Below are 17,187 nucleotides of genomic sequence, written 5' to 3' on the forward strand. Positions count from 1 at the left end.
TCATTAAATTAATTTAATGTTGTTTAATATATACCCCTCTTACGATTTTCAGTGTTTTAACAAAACTCCCTAGATTTTAAGAAGAGAAATTTTATTTGAGCTCAAATAACTTCATATGACTTAAAACCAACTTTAAATGTGGATTGTTTTTTTGTTATTTTTTTGTTTGTAATTATTTCATAATTATCATCAAGTAAAAGTTGGAATTAACAACAAAACTAAAATTTATGAATAAACTCACATTTAGTAATCAAACCTACTTCGCTCAATATTTATCATACGTTTTCTAGTGTGTTAATATTGCCTACGAAAATATGTTGTTTCGACTTTCATGGCTGGTCTTATGATATTTGTTTATGCAAAGGAATCTGGAATGTTCGAGTTCAAATTTCTCTTTCCATAAGTTAAGTGAATTTAGAGCATATCCAAATATGTTATTTCAACTTGCATGATTGGTCTTACAATTCTTGTACGACATAATAAAACGTGCACATGTACAATTGCGAAAATCGAACTTGTAATGCGCACGAGCACATGAACAAAAATAGTAACATTTTGCGTAAAATGTATATACGTGACTGAGTTAAAAAATCTAGGCTAGAGCTAGGCTTTTGATAAACGAGAATTAACTTTTCATTTTTATAATTGAGTAGACAACTATCAGAAATCAAACCATTTTGGTATCCGAATAAGTTGGGTGCATACTTTGAAAATATTTATATCAGAAATTCCTAGTTATCAGAATTGCAAAATGCCATTCTGACTTTCATTTTAACTTTTGAAAAAACATTCAGATTCAAAATATTTGTGTACAGATTCAAAAAAGTTATTGTCGAAAATTAGAAATCCATTCCGACTTAACTCCTAGTTGAATCTTATTATTTAAATCATAAAGATATCATAAGAGTTGAACTCTAGCTTACCTGAAATAAATAATTTCATCTTTATCACAAACCGAATGTTGTATCCACCATTAGCTATTCATGGTTGGAACATAAAAAAAAAATAGAGATAATTAGTAAGTGATAATCATTTGACACGAACAATTCATAAGTTAGTTATCATTATCCATTCTATTTACGGAGCTATTTTCCTCTTGTTTGTCTTGTACGCCTGTTATTCTTACCGTAGAACCACTGGAGGATGGGGAGGGGAATGGTCAGCAAGGTCAACAAGTAAGCCGCGATCAACAGGGGCGGGGCGACCGTGGCCGTCATCAACAAGCACGCGGTCGTCGTAGACGAGATCAACAAGATGTCGGCAAGGGTGGCAAAAAGCGGGAGTTGTTGCTGAACCGAAAATCAAATTCACCACAACAACAGTATGGTTTAGGGTTTAAGTGTTTTTCAATGCTTCTTTATAGCATTGTCTATTTTACTAATTACAGCTACCGCAACCATCACGTCCCCCATAGAATACCTTCATACACAGCTCCATCTCTAATATAATTATGGTGGCAATCATTCATTGATTTAGGTCAAAAATCATCCCAAAAAATAGTCATGTTCTTAGGAATAGGATGCATCAAGGAAGCAACAGAGATATTTTTATGGGCTCTAGGTATTTATTTACATATTATTATAGATCTCGAATGCATAATGTGCGTTTTTTTACCCTAGTATGTTGTTCCTAGTACCTGATTTCCTTTGTCTTATTATTTAGACATAGTAGAGCCCTAAGTTTTCTGGATTTGGCCCTAGGGATAAATGCTGTAATTCTAATGCATTTTATAAAATTAACGGACAGTGGAAAAAATCTGAAAGATTATGAATATGCATTATTCGGGCTTTCAATTACAACTTGCATGTCTCTACTTTTATTTAAAAGTGATCAGGAGACTGTAATTGAAGGGATTGAGAATCCATAGACCTTTTTTCATTTTTAGGTGTATCATATATTTTCTCATTATTAGGGTTGCGAATTAAAATGGTACATATTAAAAATAAAAACATTATGATACACCTAAAAATGAAAAGAAAAACAAAGTTTTGTGGATTCACAATCCCTTCAATTACATTCTCCTAATGACTTCTAAATAAAAATAGAGAAATGCAAGTTGTAATTGAAAGAACGAATAATGCATATTCATAACCTTAAAGATTTTTTCCACCGTCCATCAATTTTATAAAACGCACTGGAATTACAGCATTTATCCCTAGGGCAAAATCCAGAAAACTTAGGGCTCCACTATGTCTCAAAAATAAGACATAGGAAATCAGGTAGTAGGAACAACATACTAGGGTAAAAACACAAATTATGCATTCGGGATCTATAATATTTTGTAAATAAAGACCCAGAGCCTATAAAAATATCTCTATTGCTTCCCTGATGCATCTTATTCCTAAGAACTTGACAATCTTTGGGGTGATTTTTTACTTAAATCGACAAATGATCTCCACCATAATTATATCACAAATCACATATTGAACTGTGGTACAAAGGTAATCTATAGGGGACGTGATGGCCGCGAAAGCTAGAATTAATAAAATAGATGGTGCTATAAAGAAGCATTGAAAGACATGGAAGCATACTGTTGCGGTGGTGAATTTGATTTCCGGTTCAGCAACAGCTCCCACTTCTTGACCACTGCCGCCAATATCTTGTTCAGCAATTGGTCCCCTTCTTGACCACTGTTGTCGACATATCATAAAGGATCCTGAAAGAGTCCGCATACCATTAATCCTATTATTTTTGTGCTCTGCATTTTTTTTTTCACCGACTTTAAATTTCTTATCACACTAGCAAATCTTATACATAAATCTTAAAATAAATTACAAATTATTGAGTCTAGGATCAACAGAAGCAATTACGACATTTCAGATATGGGATAAAATACATTTTCATAGTTGGAAAATGATGCTAAAGCCTCTTGTGTTTCAGAAGGAAGTATATCCTTGCAGTGATGAGAGTTAGGAGGAATTGAGAAGGGAGAGAGAGCGAGGCGTGAAGATTGCAGAATGAATTGGGAAAAGATGAGGGTCTCAAGGAAGTATGAAATGATTTGGAATTGGGAAGGTGGTAGTGTTATTATATAGTGTTAGAGAAGCGAAAGGTTTTAGGGTTTTCATGTCTCAAATTACCTGACTCTCACTTCCCAAATTAACCTTGTAATGACCTATGAATATCCGCTAAAATATGTTGTGTGATCGCATAATTTGGCATGAGTAGTGGGGATACCTTGGTAAAAGAAAAGAGGTGAGGTTGGTAGGTGAGAGTAATGGCGATATCTTATTCAGTACGTACTATTTTGTTGTTTTTTTTATCTACTGCATTATTCACATCAATGCGTTTCGGGTTGGAAAGATAGAGAGGAGAGGGCTCGGCCTTGTTAGTTGTCACCATCCCAGAAACAAGCCCTTCACTTTCTGGGGCACATGAAAGTTGCATAGCATACAAACCCCCATTAGACATGCCCATTCAATTCAACTTTTTGTCCTCTCTCTTCCTCTCTGGTAACCTAGCTACATCCATTGTATTTTTTTCAGTTTGCTTGCTCAATTGCTTTCTAGGAAGAAATTAAACATTCGATCAACAAGGAAAGTAATAATAATGATTTGTAGATGAAGGTCATCTCATATCTGTCCATCTTCTTTCTTGTGCCCAGAGCTTGCACCCACCTCAGTATATCAACATATCGAGGACTAGTGAGTAGCGCGTACTGATGACTAATTACATGTTCGATTGAAATTTCTTTTCATTAAGATCAATGAAACAAGATGTATCTCTAGACCATCCATAACCGAAATGCAAAGTAAATCAAAGCTCTTATATCTGGGTTCAATCTTTTTATTGTTGGGAACACAAATCGGTCTTCAAAATATGTTAATTACTTGATCATATTTTCCTTATAATTTTGGGGTATTTTGATATGGGTCCAAAGTAACTAAAAATTGGACCTATTTCAAAAGTCAAAAGTCACTAAAAATTAGACATATTTCAAAAATATGTTTATAAAATTGGACCTATTTCTAATTTTCCCTATAATTTTTCAGTTTTCAGGCTAATAATATAATAAGCATTCTTCATTACACATTGAAAATGCTAATTTACTTATTGTCTTCCATTTTTTTTAGTGTCAAAGCGTAATTAAAATTGTAAATTTAATTCTCGTTTGTCCACAGCCTAGCCTAGGATTTAGCCAACTGGTTTCACACTAACGACCTCAACAATTTGGAAGATATTTGAGAATATGTATTCTAATTTATTGGAAGGTATCTCTATGGTTTAACACCGTCAACTTATTGGAAGATATTTTTATGCTCCCGGTGAATTAGCTCTATTTTCCAAATTTTGCAGCTATGTCAAGAGAAGGAGAAAATGGTATTGATTCCCCTCGATTATAGGAAATTAAACAGAGAGTAAATGGTAAGTTTTTTTTTTAAATGCATAAACATAACCAAAATTACAGAATCACGTAATTTGAATTGAATAAAAACTGTTATTAGTACTTCAAAAATCTTATTCTACATTCTTCACCAATATATATATATATATATTTTTTTTTTTAATCATAAAAAATTTGGAATGAAAAATATAATTTGTGGAGTGCTAATAACAATTTACATTTTTAATTTATAGCTCTTTCTTACTCGTTCTTTTTATTTCTTTCAAAATCTGTATGCTATTTTTTTATTTATTTCTTTTTCATTATTTTTCCCTCCTCATGTGCCATATTCAGTTTTTCTCTCCCAAATATGAAATCTAGAATGGTTGACTGCTATTATTATTATTTTTTAGCACATCGATTTATTTTTAGAGTGTTGATAGACCAACTTCATTGTCCTATTTTTCCAGCAACATTCTAATTTCACTCACCTTAAAAAATTAAAAAATTGAAATGTTATTTTCTCACCCTTTATTATTTCTAAAGTAACCTTTAATATATATTAAAAAATTTATACATTTTTTTTAATCTATCCCATCTTTAATCGCAGCACCACATTCACGGTGCAGCCGAAGCCCCAACCCGCCTGCCCACTCATCCCCATCTCGCAACCCATCCACCACCACGTCTCAATAATCAATATCTTTGTCCCCTACCCACCACCACACTCTCTCCTGATACCTACCCCTCTGCCACCGAAACCTGTCCCCCTTTTCACGCCATAACCAAATCCTTCTCCAACTACATGGCCAACCCATAATAATTACTCTATATAGCCCCCAACCCCTATCCTCATTTGGGATTTCAATGAATGTCATCCAACCTAAACCCTAGAACCCAACAATTTTTTTTTGGTTCAAATCTGTGGGTGTTCAAAAGTTTCTCCATTGAAGTGGTTATAGTAGTTGATGGTGGCGCAATATTTACATGTCAGCTGCCCAATTATAAACAAGGGTTTAAAAGTATTTTTCTAAAATGAATATATGTCAATAACATTTTGATTACAAGGTGGGTGAGAAATGGGGTGAGTTTAGTAGCACTCTATTTTTATACTAAATGGAGGGGAGTTTGGCTAAACCACACAATGATCAACCTAATTTGGCATCAAATTCACCATCCACGCAATTCGAACCTAAAACATCTTACTTATGATGAATATCACCAAATCATAATACTGAGTGGCTGATTGACTGTTATTTAAATTAAACAAGTAACCTATACTTCCCATAAATGTAGGAAAATGGTTTTGAAGAATCCGATGCATAGGATAGAAGCATGATGGGACTTGAACTCACAAGTTCTTTATGACGCATGACTAGGATTTAATAACCACCTTGCAAGGATTTTTAGGGTTTGGCCTGAGTAGATCAGGGATTTTACTTGATGTAATCAAAATTTGTAACTAAACACCAGTTGAAATCTGTGAGGGTGTTGGCAACCGGCAATATCTTCAATTTCGATAAACAACACTGAAGTCATAGAATTAGCCGACCAATGAGCACTTTCAATTTAGATAAACAGCATTGCTTTGAGACGGACTGATTATCTAAGTCTCTGTCAGCAAATAATCTCTAAGTACTTGTTGGAATAGGTCATCTTATTAGTCTAAAATTTCATCAACTAATGATAGCTCGATCAAGAAATGAAAGCAAGCACGTGAAATTATGTACAATCTTTTATTACATTCTTATTTTATTGATTACATTCCTATTTTGTTTGTGCTTACGAAAATGGCATATCCCGTTGACGGTAGAGTCGAAACCGAAACTGCATGGTTAATCGCTGAAAGATGTTTTCTTGTGTGGAAGAAATTTCATGAAAATTATAGCAGTCGGTATGGAACTAGGCGTAGGAAAAGTGCACTTACTAGTTACTAATATGATAAAAATTTTGAGTTTTGCATTAGGCAAATATAGAGATGCTCAGACAAAAGCGGTGAAAATTTATCAAGGTGACACAAATATTGGGGATGAGGTAAAAAATTTTCTAATTTTTTTATTAGCACCTACTTTTATTTTTTTTGAAATAATTAATTTTTTCCCACTTTATTTGTTTTAGTTGATGCAAGCAAACAGTTGGTACCTAATTTTGCCCAAATTCATCACAAGGTTCAACCATCACAAATGTTGGAAAGTTGTGAAAATTTTGCCTAAAATACTGAATTATTAAGCTTGTTTCTAATGTTGTTCCCAAAAGACGACGCTAAGAGGTGAGACTGACAGGGAGAGTGGTTCATTTTATAGAAGTCAAGTTGAGTATGCAAGGAACTTGAGATTGATAAAAAAGATCGAAAAGCTATGTTCATGAAGGTTGACAACAAAGCATCACCAAACACACAAGCTTTTTGAATGCACAAATGAAGGAAAGTGACAAGAAGAAGAAATCTTTTCCATGATGACGGACATGGCATCTCGAATCTTAGTGAAGACGAACCTAGCACCACAAATTGGTCTGGGTACATATAATTATCAGGTTATCTTATTAGATTTTTAAGATGTACCCGTTTTTATTTGAGAAATAGAATTTAATTATAATGTTTCATTGATTTATGAAAAAATAAAAATTAACAAAGCACTTTAATTAAATATAATAGAACTATATATTAAACAAATAAATCTCGAATAGTTACAAAAATGTCCTTTAATATTTACTCCTCATTATTTGGGCTTTAATTAATATAATCGCAGATTGCATCCGCTATATTAATTGAACATAGCACCAATTAATTTACTTTTGCTCCTTATATTGTTCTTTTGCACTTTCCGAATTTACAGTTTTGCGAATTAAATCTTTGAAAATCTATATGCGCAGGTTTGAATCCCCAAGCATGTCGTAGGTTTGGGATATGTCACTTGCGTTCGAGTTCAAATCTTTTTTCTCATAAGTTAGATGAAAGTGGAGTATTCACCAACTTGCATGGTCGGTCTTATAATTCTTGTGCGACATAAATAAAAAAGTGTACATGTATAATTGTGTATTAAAGTCAATTTTGATGCTCCCAAGCTACATGAATAAAAATGGTTACACCATTCACAGACTGTACATACATCATTGGATTTAGATTCATTGTCTCTGTTAGACTAAAAACTTGAGGGTTTTAGAAAATTGGAGGTCTTGTGCGGTAACACTACATGCACCATCCTACTTAAGTTAGGGAAAATAATACTGGTTTTTTGGATATTCAGGATAGAACTACCTGCAACTTAGCCGGGAGGCAGGAAATGGGGTTTTGGATATTTAGGGTGTGTGAATAGTTGAATAGAGAATACTTTATTGTACCGCAAACATAAATTGATAACCAAGTGTTATTATATAAGTAATTGAGCACTTCAAAATGATTTTTTGTTTGTTTATAATATGATATTTAGTATGCCAGACCGTGTTTTTGATCCAATGAAAATTTTATGTGGCATGGTTACGTTTTTGTGACATGGCGGTTCCGTAAATGAGTCCAGAGGACATAGAAAAAAAAATGAAACGAAAGAATCCGAAGTCCCACGTCTAAAAGTGGACACATCAGCACTCTCAACTCAGTGGGTAACCAGAGGTTTAGTCAGCTATGACTGCCCACTAGGTCTCTTGACTTGGGCTGGATCTTGTAAAAAGTTGATGGGCCTCAACGTGGGTTGTCTCAAAGCTTTCACACAACGGTACTTGAGAAAATAAAAGGTTAGGATTAGATGCAACATGCATGTTTGTAACTCAAGTGATTGATCTAAGTTCTATGTTATTTTTTTATGAAACATGGTGTGGCTAAGGTAGCTAGAGTAATGTACGAACATTGTTCTCGTAATATTTTCAATAATATCTCCAAGTTAGCACGTGTGTTATAACGGATAAAATCGTAATAAGAGAACAGTCAAAATCATAATAGGAGATGGAATTTAAGAATGTTTTTAAGGAGACAATAACACCATATCTACTTGAACAAGGTTGAATTGAATTCCAGATTTCCAATTGAGGAGTGAAGAGGAGGTGGTACCTAGTGACCCTGTCAATGGGTGTAAAAGTTGGGAAATTGACCATCTCCGGATTTCTTTCACCGACTTCACTAAATCAATAAATTTGGATCCTTGAAATTTGATTTAACGGTTAACGTTATTATAACTTTTAAAGGAATCTCCAGTTTTTAACCGTTTGATCAAATTTCAAGATCCGAATTTATTGATTGGGTGGAGGGGTAGGTACCCCCTAGCTAAGACTGGACAAGATCAGCTTATCTCCTACGATTTTGGTACGATGTAGGCAGTTTATCTCCTCAGACTATGACCTCAGGTCTGTGGCTGATGGGTGGAGACGTCCAATCGGTACAAATTAATTGATTATGATGGATCAATAGTAGAGCATTACAATAGCTGTGATTTCGTTCACCTAGCAAAGGATTCTGCATTTATGGAGTTGTTTATGATTTTTCATAAGAAAAATTAAAATAAAATTCAAAAAAAAAAATAATAATGAAAAAAAAAAACAAATAAAGCCGTAGTGAAAGATACTACAAGAAGATAAAAAGGTAATTTTAGTCGGACCTGGATTCTCTCCGAGGCAAACCCTCGGGATCTTGCTGAGCGACAAACACTACAAACAGGGAGTTCCTTTTAAAGTTATAATAATTGTAACCGTTGAATTGAAATTGAATGATCAATGTTTGTCTCTCAGCATGATCCCTAGGGTTTGCCTCAGAGGATCCAGTTCCATTTTAATCACCATTCCGCCGTTATATAGTATCCTATGGCCAGAAGGTTGAGAGAAACAATATTTATTTTACCTTTGATTACCTGATTTATGACTCAACCGGATGTGATTTTGGAGTATTTTCCTTCACAAATAAGAGAATTAGGCATTTTAGTTGCCCCAAGAGTCGTTCTTGATCCCAGTTGCATACTGCACCTGTATGGTTCGTACCTAATCTTTGATAGGTTAGTTTAATTAAATTTTGTTTTGTTTCCCTTTTTTAGTTGGAAAGATTTGCTTTTTTATTTTTTTTTTATAAAAGTTGTTTACTTCTCATACAGTCATACTTATATGCACTTAATACATATATAAATCATGTGAACATGCATATTTAATATAATTACTACATTTAATCATTCATGAACGGAACATAACTACATTGGGATCAAATTATATAAAATAGATTTAATGTCGTGTGGAGTCTTGATTCAATAACTTTTTATTATTGTAGCAAGACGTCAATATAATGATAATCCCGTTTCATATAGTCCATTTTCCTAACAAAGACATATCAAACACTGCATGAAAAAACGGCTACTGGGATAATGTTTTATGCGAAGCCTAAGAATTGTCACATTAGATCATGAACATCGTTCCACCCTATTGAGCATAACTTGCACTTGGAAATCTCCATGCTAGGCTCAGTAACGCTATGGATTATAAGTCTCCTTGTGTCGCAATTTTCGATAAGCCTTAAAAAACGAAAATACAGATAAATAAGATTTACCATTATAGTAATAACTAATCTCCGAGCAAAAACCAAGACAACATCAAATTGTTGAGAAATTTTTTAATGTGCCGATAATATGTTAGGTACACCAAGTGTTGAATACTTAAAAAAATATTCAAATATTTGTCTTATAACACTTGGTATACCATGTCATTTTCCTGACACTGAACACTTCCTTTGAAATGGGCACACCGAACACTTCCTCCAAAATGCCAAAATGCCAACCAATGTCTTACCTAGATGTGAGAAGAATTCGTTGAGTTCTCCTAACAAGTCTCCAAGACCAAGCTCTCGGTCACAGACCAAACCTAAAAGGCTAAAACTAGAAGATGGAATTCAGTACTCACGATCTATCTTGTGGAACTGTTAGCTACATTGCAAAAAATGAAAGATTAGTTCAAAAGAAGATGATATAGAGAGAGATTGAAGGCTCTTTAATTGATTGATGTCTCTGATACAATAGGTCTAGCATAATACACAAACATACATTACACCAAATGTTCTAATGCAATTTGTAGATTTTTTTTTTTTAACTTTTCAACTAGTTAAGTTATTACATGGGAACTTTAACGAAAAGCTTACAGTATTGTTCACTTTAACGAAAAATCACATTTTTACACTAAAAAGTCAATCATGTTACTATTCATTGTACCCTTTGTTTTATTTTTATATTAAAACTCAAAATTTTCAAACTTGTTTCATTAGTTTTCTTTTATTACATTTTGTTATACCAAACATTGTTCCTGATAGATTTTCAAAAATCTCTACAAGTTATCATGTGTGTTATGATGGATAAAATTGTAATAGGAGAACAGTCAAAATCGTAATAAGAGATTGAATTTAACAATGTTTTTGACGAGACAATAATACCATATATACTTAAAAAAAGTTGAATTGAAATCCCAATTTCCAACTGAGGTGTGAGGAGGAGGTTGGCCACTTGTTTTTTGTTTTTCTATTTTCATTTTTTGTTTGTCCAAAGGGGTACAAAACAGGTCATGGCCAATTGATGGAGGTTGTTGAACTTGGTGGTCGGGTATTATTTGTGAGCAACCACCATTCCGCCGTATATTGTACTCTATGGTCAAAAGGTAGAAAAAAAACAATATTTATTTTGACTTTGATTACTCGTGTTATGACTCAACCGGATGTAACTATGGAATATTTTCCTTCACAAATAAGAGTATTAGGCATTTTAGTTGCCCCAAAAGTCGTTCTTGGTCGCAGTTGTATACCACATCTTTATGGTTCGTACCCAATCTTTGATAGGCTAGTTTAATTAAATTTTGTTTTGTTTCCTTTTTTAGTTGGAAATATTTGCTTTTTTATTCTTATTCTTATGAAAATCGTTTACTTCTCATACTTATATGCACTTAATACATATATAACTAATGTGAATATATGTATTTAATACAATCTCTTTTATAAGCTAGATAAATTGAGAGCATCTAGATATTATATTAATTTGCATGGTTGATCTTATAATCCTTGTGCGGTATAAATAAAAAGTGTATATGTACAATCGTGAAAGTCGAATTGTGATGGTCCCGAGCTACATGAAACAAAATAATAAAATTCTAGACAAACTGTATATATGTGACCGGATTAAAATATAGAATACAGTAGCGTTTAGTACAATGCAAAAACGTCAAAGAGCCTTGCACTCTGTTCTAGCAAAACCATTCCTGATTTCATATATAAAATGAGGTACATGAGAGATGTAGTCTTTGTACTCTTTTCTAGCAGCCAAACATACAAAAATGGACTTAAATTAATGAGATCCCAACAAAAGTAGGCTTTTTAGCTAAAATGATCACTGAGATTTGCATAACTCATCACTTCGATACCTAAGATTTGAAATCAATAGAAGTGGTCTTTGAGTTTGTCCGCAAGCAATCATTTTGGTCATTCCATGAAAAATTGTGTTAAATAAGGAGCAAAATGACAAAAATACCCTCAATTTAATGAACAATGACCAAATGATTTGACAAAAAGTAAGGGTATTTTTGTCATTTTAGCATTATTTAATGAATTTTTTTAATGAAATGACCTAAATGATTGATGGTAGACAAACTCATGGACCACTTTTATTGATTTCAAATTTCAAGGACCAAAGTGAGAAGTTATACAAATTTCATAGACCATTTTGGCTAAAAAGCCACAAAAGTATTAGGCAGGATAGAGATCGCATTTACATAATTATATGTGTGATTTAGTACCGAGTAGGCATGCATCCCATTGTCCAATTAAAGCACCGCTTAAATTTTGAAAGAGAAATGATAAAGCAATAGAAATTCCAATTCACACCTAAATAAGGAGATCATCATTCGCCATTATTTATACCGAGCGAAGAGAGACTTACTTGCATATTAAACGTTAAGATGTCATTAGTTATAATAGTATTTTGAATTAATTACATATTATTTTGTTGTTTAATTTTTCTTCACGATAATAAATAATTGGTTTGAGATCTCACAACAGCGACATCGATCATGGCAATTTAAATTTGAGTACCTGTAGTAATGTTATTATGCATTGATATATATATACACACAAACACACACGCACACACGCACACATATATATGTGCATATATATATATATATATATATATTCATATGCAATTGCAATTTTGTGTAAATAATTGAGAGATGAAGTCATTATTTGCTGTTTTGAGGATCATGTATATATTCATATACAATTGCAATTTTGTATAAATAGTGCAACCTTGATGGATAATGTTACTGTTTTTGTGTAATTTTTCTTAGCCTCCGTCTGACTAACACCTAGTGCAACCTTGATGGATAATGTTACTGTTTTGTGTAAATGTAATGATAATCATGTTTCATATAGTCTATTTTCCTAACAAAGACATATCAAACACTGCAAGAAAACACGGCTACTGGGACAATATTTTATGCGAAGCCCAACAATTGTAACATTAGATCATGAAACATCGTTTCACCTATTGAGCGTAACTTGCACCTGGAAATCGCCATGCTAGGCTCAGTAACCATTTGGATTATAGGTCTCATTCTGTCGCAGTTTTCGATATGCCTAAAAGTACGACAATACAGATAAATAGGATTTACGATTATAGTAATAACTAATCTCCGAGCTCAAAGACAAAAACCAAGACAACATCAAATTGTCGAGAAAATTTTCAGTGTCATGAGAATATGTCAAGTACACTAAGTGTTGAATACGTAAAAAAAATTTAACAATTTATATTATAACACTTTGTATCCTGTGCCGTTTTCGTGACACACTGAACACTTCCTCTGAAATGGGCACATTGAACACTTCCTCCAAAATGCCAGCTAATGACTTACCTAGACGTGAGAAGAACTCATTGAGTTCTCCTAACAAGTCTCCAAGACCAAACCCCCGATCATATACCAAACCTAAAACTAGAAGATGGAATTCAGTACACACAATCTATCTAATGGAACTGTTAACTACGTTGCAAAAGATAAAAGATTAGTTCAAAAGAAGATGATATAGAGAGAAACAAGAGAGAGATTGAAAAGGATAAATGAAAGCTCTTGAATTGATTGATCTTTATGATACAATAGGTCTAGCATAATATGCAAACACACATTACACCAAATGTTATAATGCAATTCGTAGATTTTTTTTTTTTTTTTTAAGTTTCCAACTAATTGAGTTGTTACATTTTGTTGTACCAAACATTGTTCCTGATAGATTTTCAAAAATCTCTCCAAATTATCATGTGTGTTATGATGGATAAAATTGTAATAGGAGAACTGTCAAAATCGTAATTGGAGATTGAATTTAACAATGTAATTAAGGAGACAATTATACCATATATACTTAAACAAAGTTGAATTGAAATCCAAATTTCCAATTGAGGTGTGAAGAGGAGGTGGGAGGAGGAGGTTGGCTACACGTTTTGTTGTTTTTCTATTTTCATTTTTTGTTTATCCAAAGGGGTACAAAACAGGTCATGGCCCGGAGAGGACAAAGACGACGTTCTCGGCTCCCGGTTCAATGCCGCCTCATTCGCCTTTTTATTTTTCTTTTCTTTTTCTCTATTTTTTCAGGAATTGCTTTCAATAACAACACCAAGCATGCTCCAACAATTTTGGTCTAGCAATAGGTGGCTGCTTCGTTGTTTTGGTTTGTATTGTGGGAGAGCAAGGTGCCGGCCAAATGTGAGGGAGAAGCTGGAGCTTGGTTTGCAAGAATAGTAGATATGTTGGTGTTCGGTTAGAGAGGTAAGACTGATTAAAATTTTAATCATTAAATTAATTTAATGTTGTTTAATATATACCCCTCTTACGATTTTCAGTGTTTTAACAAAACTCCCTAGATTTTAAGAAGAGAAATTTTATTTGAGCTCAAATAACTTCATATGACTTAAAACCAACTTTAAATGTGGATTGTTTTTTTGTTATTTTTTTGTTTGTAATTATTTCATAATTATCATCAAGTAAAAGTTGGAATTAACAACAAAACTAAAATTTATGAATAAACTCACATTTAGTAATCAAACCTACTTCGCTCAATATTTATCATACGTTTTCTAGTGTGTTAATATTGCCTACGAAAATATGTTGTTTCGACTTTCATGGCTGGTCTTATGATATTTGTTTATGCAAAGGAATCTGGAATGTTCGAGTTCAAATTTCTCTTTCCATAAGTTAAGTGAATTTAGAGCATATCCAAATATGTTATTTCAACTTGCATGATTGGTCTTACAATTCTTGTACGACATAATAAAACGTGCACATGTATAATTGCGAAAATCGAACTTATAATGCGCACGAGCACATGAACAAAAACAGTAACATTTTGCGTAAAATGTATATACGTGACTGAGTTAAAAAACCTAGGCTAGAGCTAGGCTTTTGACAAACGAGAATTAACTTTTCATTTTTATAATTGAGTAGACAACTATCAGAAATCAAACCATTTTGGTATCCGAATAAGTTGGGTGCATACTTTGAAAATATTTATATCAGAAATTCCTAGTTATCAGAATTGCAAAATGCCATTCTGACTTTCATTTTAACTTTTGAAAAAACATTCAGATTCAAAATATTTGTGTACAGATTCAAAAAATTTATTGTCGAAAATTAGAAATCCATTCCAACTTAACTCCTAGTTGAATCTTATTATTTAAATCATAAAGATATCATAAGAGTTGAACTCTAGCTTACCTGAAATAAATAATTTCATCTTTATCACAAACCGAATGTTGTATCCACCATTAGCTATTCATGGTTGGAACATAAAAAAAAATAGAGATAATTAGTAAGTGATAATCATTTGACACGAACAATTCATAAGTTAGTTATCATTATCCATTCTATTTACGGAGCTATTTTCCTCTTGTTTGTCTTGTACGCCTGTTATTCTTACCGTAGAACCACTGGAGGATGGGGAGGGGAATGGTCAGCAAGGTCAACAAGTAAGCCACGATCAACAGGGGCGGGGCGACCGTGGCCGTCATCAACAAGCACGCGGTCGTCGTAGACGAGATCAACAAGATGTCGGCAAGGGTGGCAAAAAGCGGGAGTTGTTGCTGAACCGAAAATCAAATTCACCACAACAACAGTATGGTTTAGGGTTTAAGTGTTTTTCAATGCTTCTTTATAGCATTGTCTATTTTACTAATTACAGTTACCACAACCATCACGTCCCCCATAGAATACCTTCATACACAGCTCCATCTCTAATATAATTATGGTGGCAATCATTCATTGATTTAGGTCAAAAATCATCCCAAAAAATAGTCATGTTCTGAGGAATAGGATGCATCAAGGAAGCAACAGAGATATTTTTATGGGCTCTAGGTATTTATTTACATATTATTATAGATCTCGAATGCATAATGTGCATTTTTTTACCCTAGTATGTTGTTCCTACTACCTGATTTCCTTTGTCTTATTATTTAGACATAGTAGAGCCCTAAGTTTTCTGGATTTTGCCCTAGGGATAAATGTTGTAATTCTAATGCATTTTATAAAATTAACGGACAGTGGAAAAAATCTGAAAGATTATGAATATGCATTATTCGGGCTTTCAATTACAACTTGCATGTCTCTACTTTTATTTAAAAGTGATCAGGAGACTGTAATTGAAGGGATTGAGAATCCATAGACCTTTTTTCATTTTTAGGTGTATCATATATTTTCTCATTATTAGGGTTGCGAATTAAAATGGTACATATTAAAAATAAAAACATTATGATACACCTAAAAATGAAAAGAAAAACAAAGTTTTGTGGATTCACAATCCCTTCAATTACATTCTCCTAATGACTTTTAAATAAAAATAGAGAAATGCAAGTTGTAATTGAAAGAACGAATAATGCATATTCATAACCTTAAAGATTTTTTCCACCGTCCATCAATTTTATAAAACGCACTGGAATTACAGCATATATCCCTAGGGCAAAATCCAGAAAACTTAGGGCTCCACTATGTCTCAAAAATAAGACATAGGAAATCAGGTAGTAGGAACAACATACTAGGGTAAAAACACAAATTATGCATTCGGGATCTATAATATTTTGTAAATAAAGACCCAGAGCCAATAAAAATATCTCTATTGCTTCCCTGATGCATCTTATTCCTAAGAACTTGACAATCTTTGGGGTGATTTTTTACTTAAATCGACAAATGATCTCCACCATAATTATATCACAAATCACATATTGAACTGTGGTACAAAGGTAATCTATAGGGGACGTGATGGCCGCGAAAGCTAGAATTAATAAAATAGATGGTGCTATAAAGAAGCATTGAAAGACATGGAAGCATACTGTTGCGGTGGTGAATTTGATTTCCGGTTCAGCAACAGCTCCCACTTCTTGACCACTGCCGCCAATATCTTGTTCAGCAATTGGTCCCCTTCTTGACCACTCTTGTCGACATATCATAAAGGATCCTGAAAGGATCCGCATACCATTAATCCTGTTATTTTTGTGCTCTGCATTTTTTTTTTCACCGACTTTAAATTTCTTATCACACTAGCAAATCTTATACATAAATCTTAAAATAAATTACAAATTATTGAGTCTAGGATCAACAGAAGCAATTACGACATTTCAGATATGGGATAAAATACATTTTCATAGTTGGAAAATGATGCTAAAGCCTCTTGTGTTTCAGAAGGAAGTATATCCTTGCAGTGATGAGAGTTAGGAGGAATTGAGAAGGGAGAGATAGTGAGGCGTGAAGATTGCAGAATGAATTGGGAAAAGATGAGGGTCTCAAGGAAGTATGAAATGATTTGGAATTGGGAAGGTGGTAGTGTTATTATATAGTGTTAGAGAAGCGAAAGGTTTTAGGGTTTTCATGTCTCAAATTACCTG

At 33.3% G+C, this 17,187-nt stretch overlaps 2 protein-coding genes, 3 long non-coding RNA genes and 1 pseudogene across 7 annotated transcripts in view; 3 read left to right on the top strand and 3 right to left on the bottom strand.

The window, feature by feature from the left end:
- Positions 1–17,187, top strand: part of LOC126612383 (NEDD8-conjugating enzyme Ubc12-like) — a 68,834-nt gene that overhangs the window by 37,722 nt on the left and 13,925 nt on the right. The gene's annotated exons all lie outside the window — the stretch shown is intronic.
- The window catches only part of LOC126612399 (uncharacterized), a 172,387-nt gene that overhangs the window by 16,473 nt on the left and 138,727 nt on the right, over positions 1–17,187 (bottom strand). The window lies entirely within an intron of this gene.
- Positions 1–17,187, top strand: part of LOC126612385 (NEDD8-conjugating enzyme Ubc12-like) — a 79,263-nt gene that overhangs the window by 11,155 nt on the left and 50,921 nt on the right. The window lies entirely within an intron of this gene.
- The window catches only part of LOC126612378 (NEDD8-conjugating enzyme Ubc12-like), a 78,427-nt pseudogene that overhangs the window by 11,106 nt on the left and 50,134 nt on the right, over positions 1–17,187 (top strand).
- On the bottom strand, positions 994–17,106 carry LOC126612407 (uncharacterized). Its single transcript, XR_007619053.1, has 3 exons — positions 16,941–17,106; positions 15,719–16,760; positions 994–1,615 (listed from the first exon to the last, which is right to left on the bottom strand). It is a non-coding gene; the product is annotated as an uncharacterized LOC126612407 (long non-coding RNA).
- LOC126612405 (uncharacterized) lies at positions 2,464–3,103 on the bottom strand. Its single transcript, XR_007619051.1, has 2 exons — positions 2,837–3,103; positions 2,464–2,656 (listed from the first exon to the last, which is right to left on the bottom strand). It is a non-coding gene; the product is annotated as an uncharacterized LOC126612405 (long non-coding RNA).

Source organism: Malus sylvestris, chromosome 17, assembly GCF_916048215.2.
Source record: "Malus sylvestris chromosome 17, drMalSylv7.2, whole genome shotgun sequence".
Lineage (NCBI taxonomy): Eukaryota > Viridiplantae > Streptophyta > Magnoliopsida > Rosales > Rosaceae > Malus > Malus sylvestris.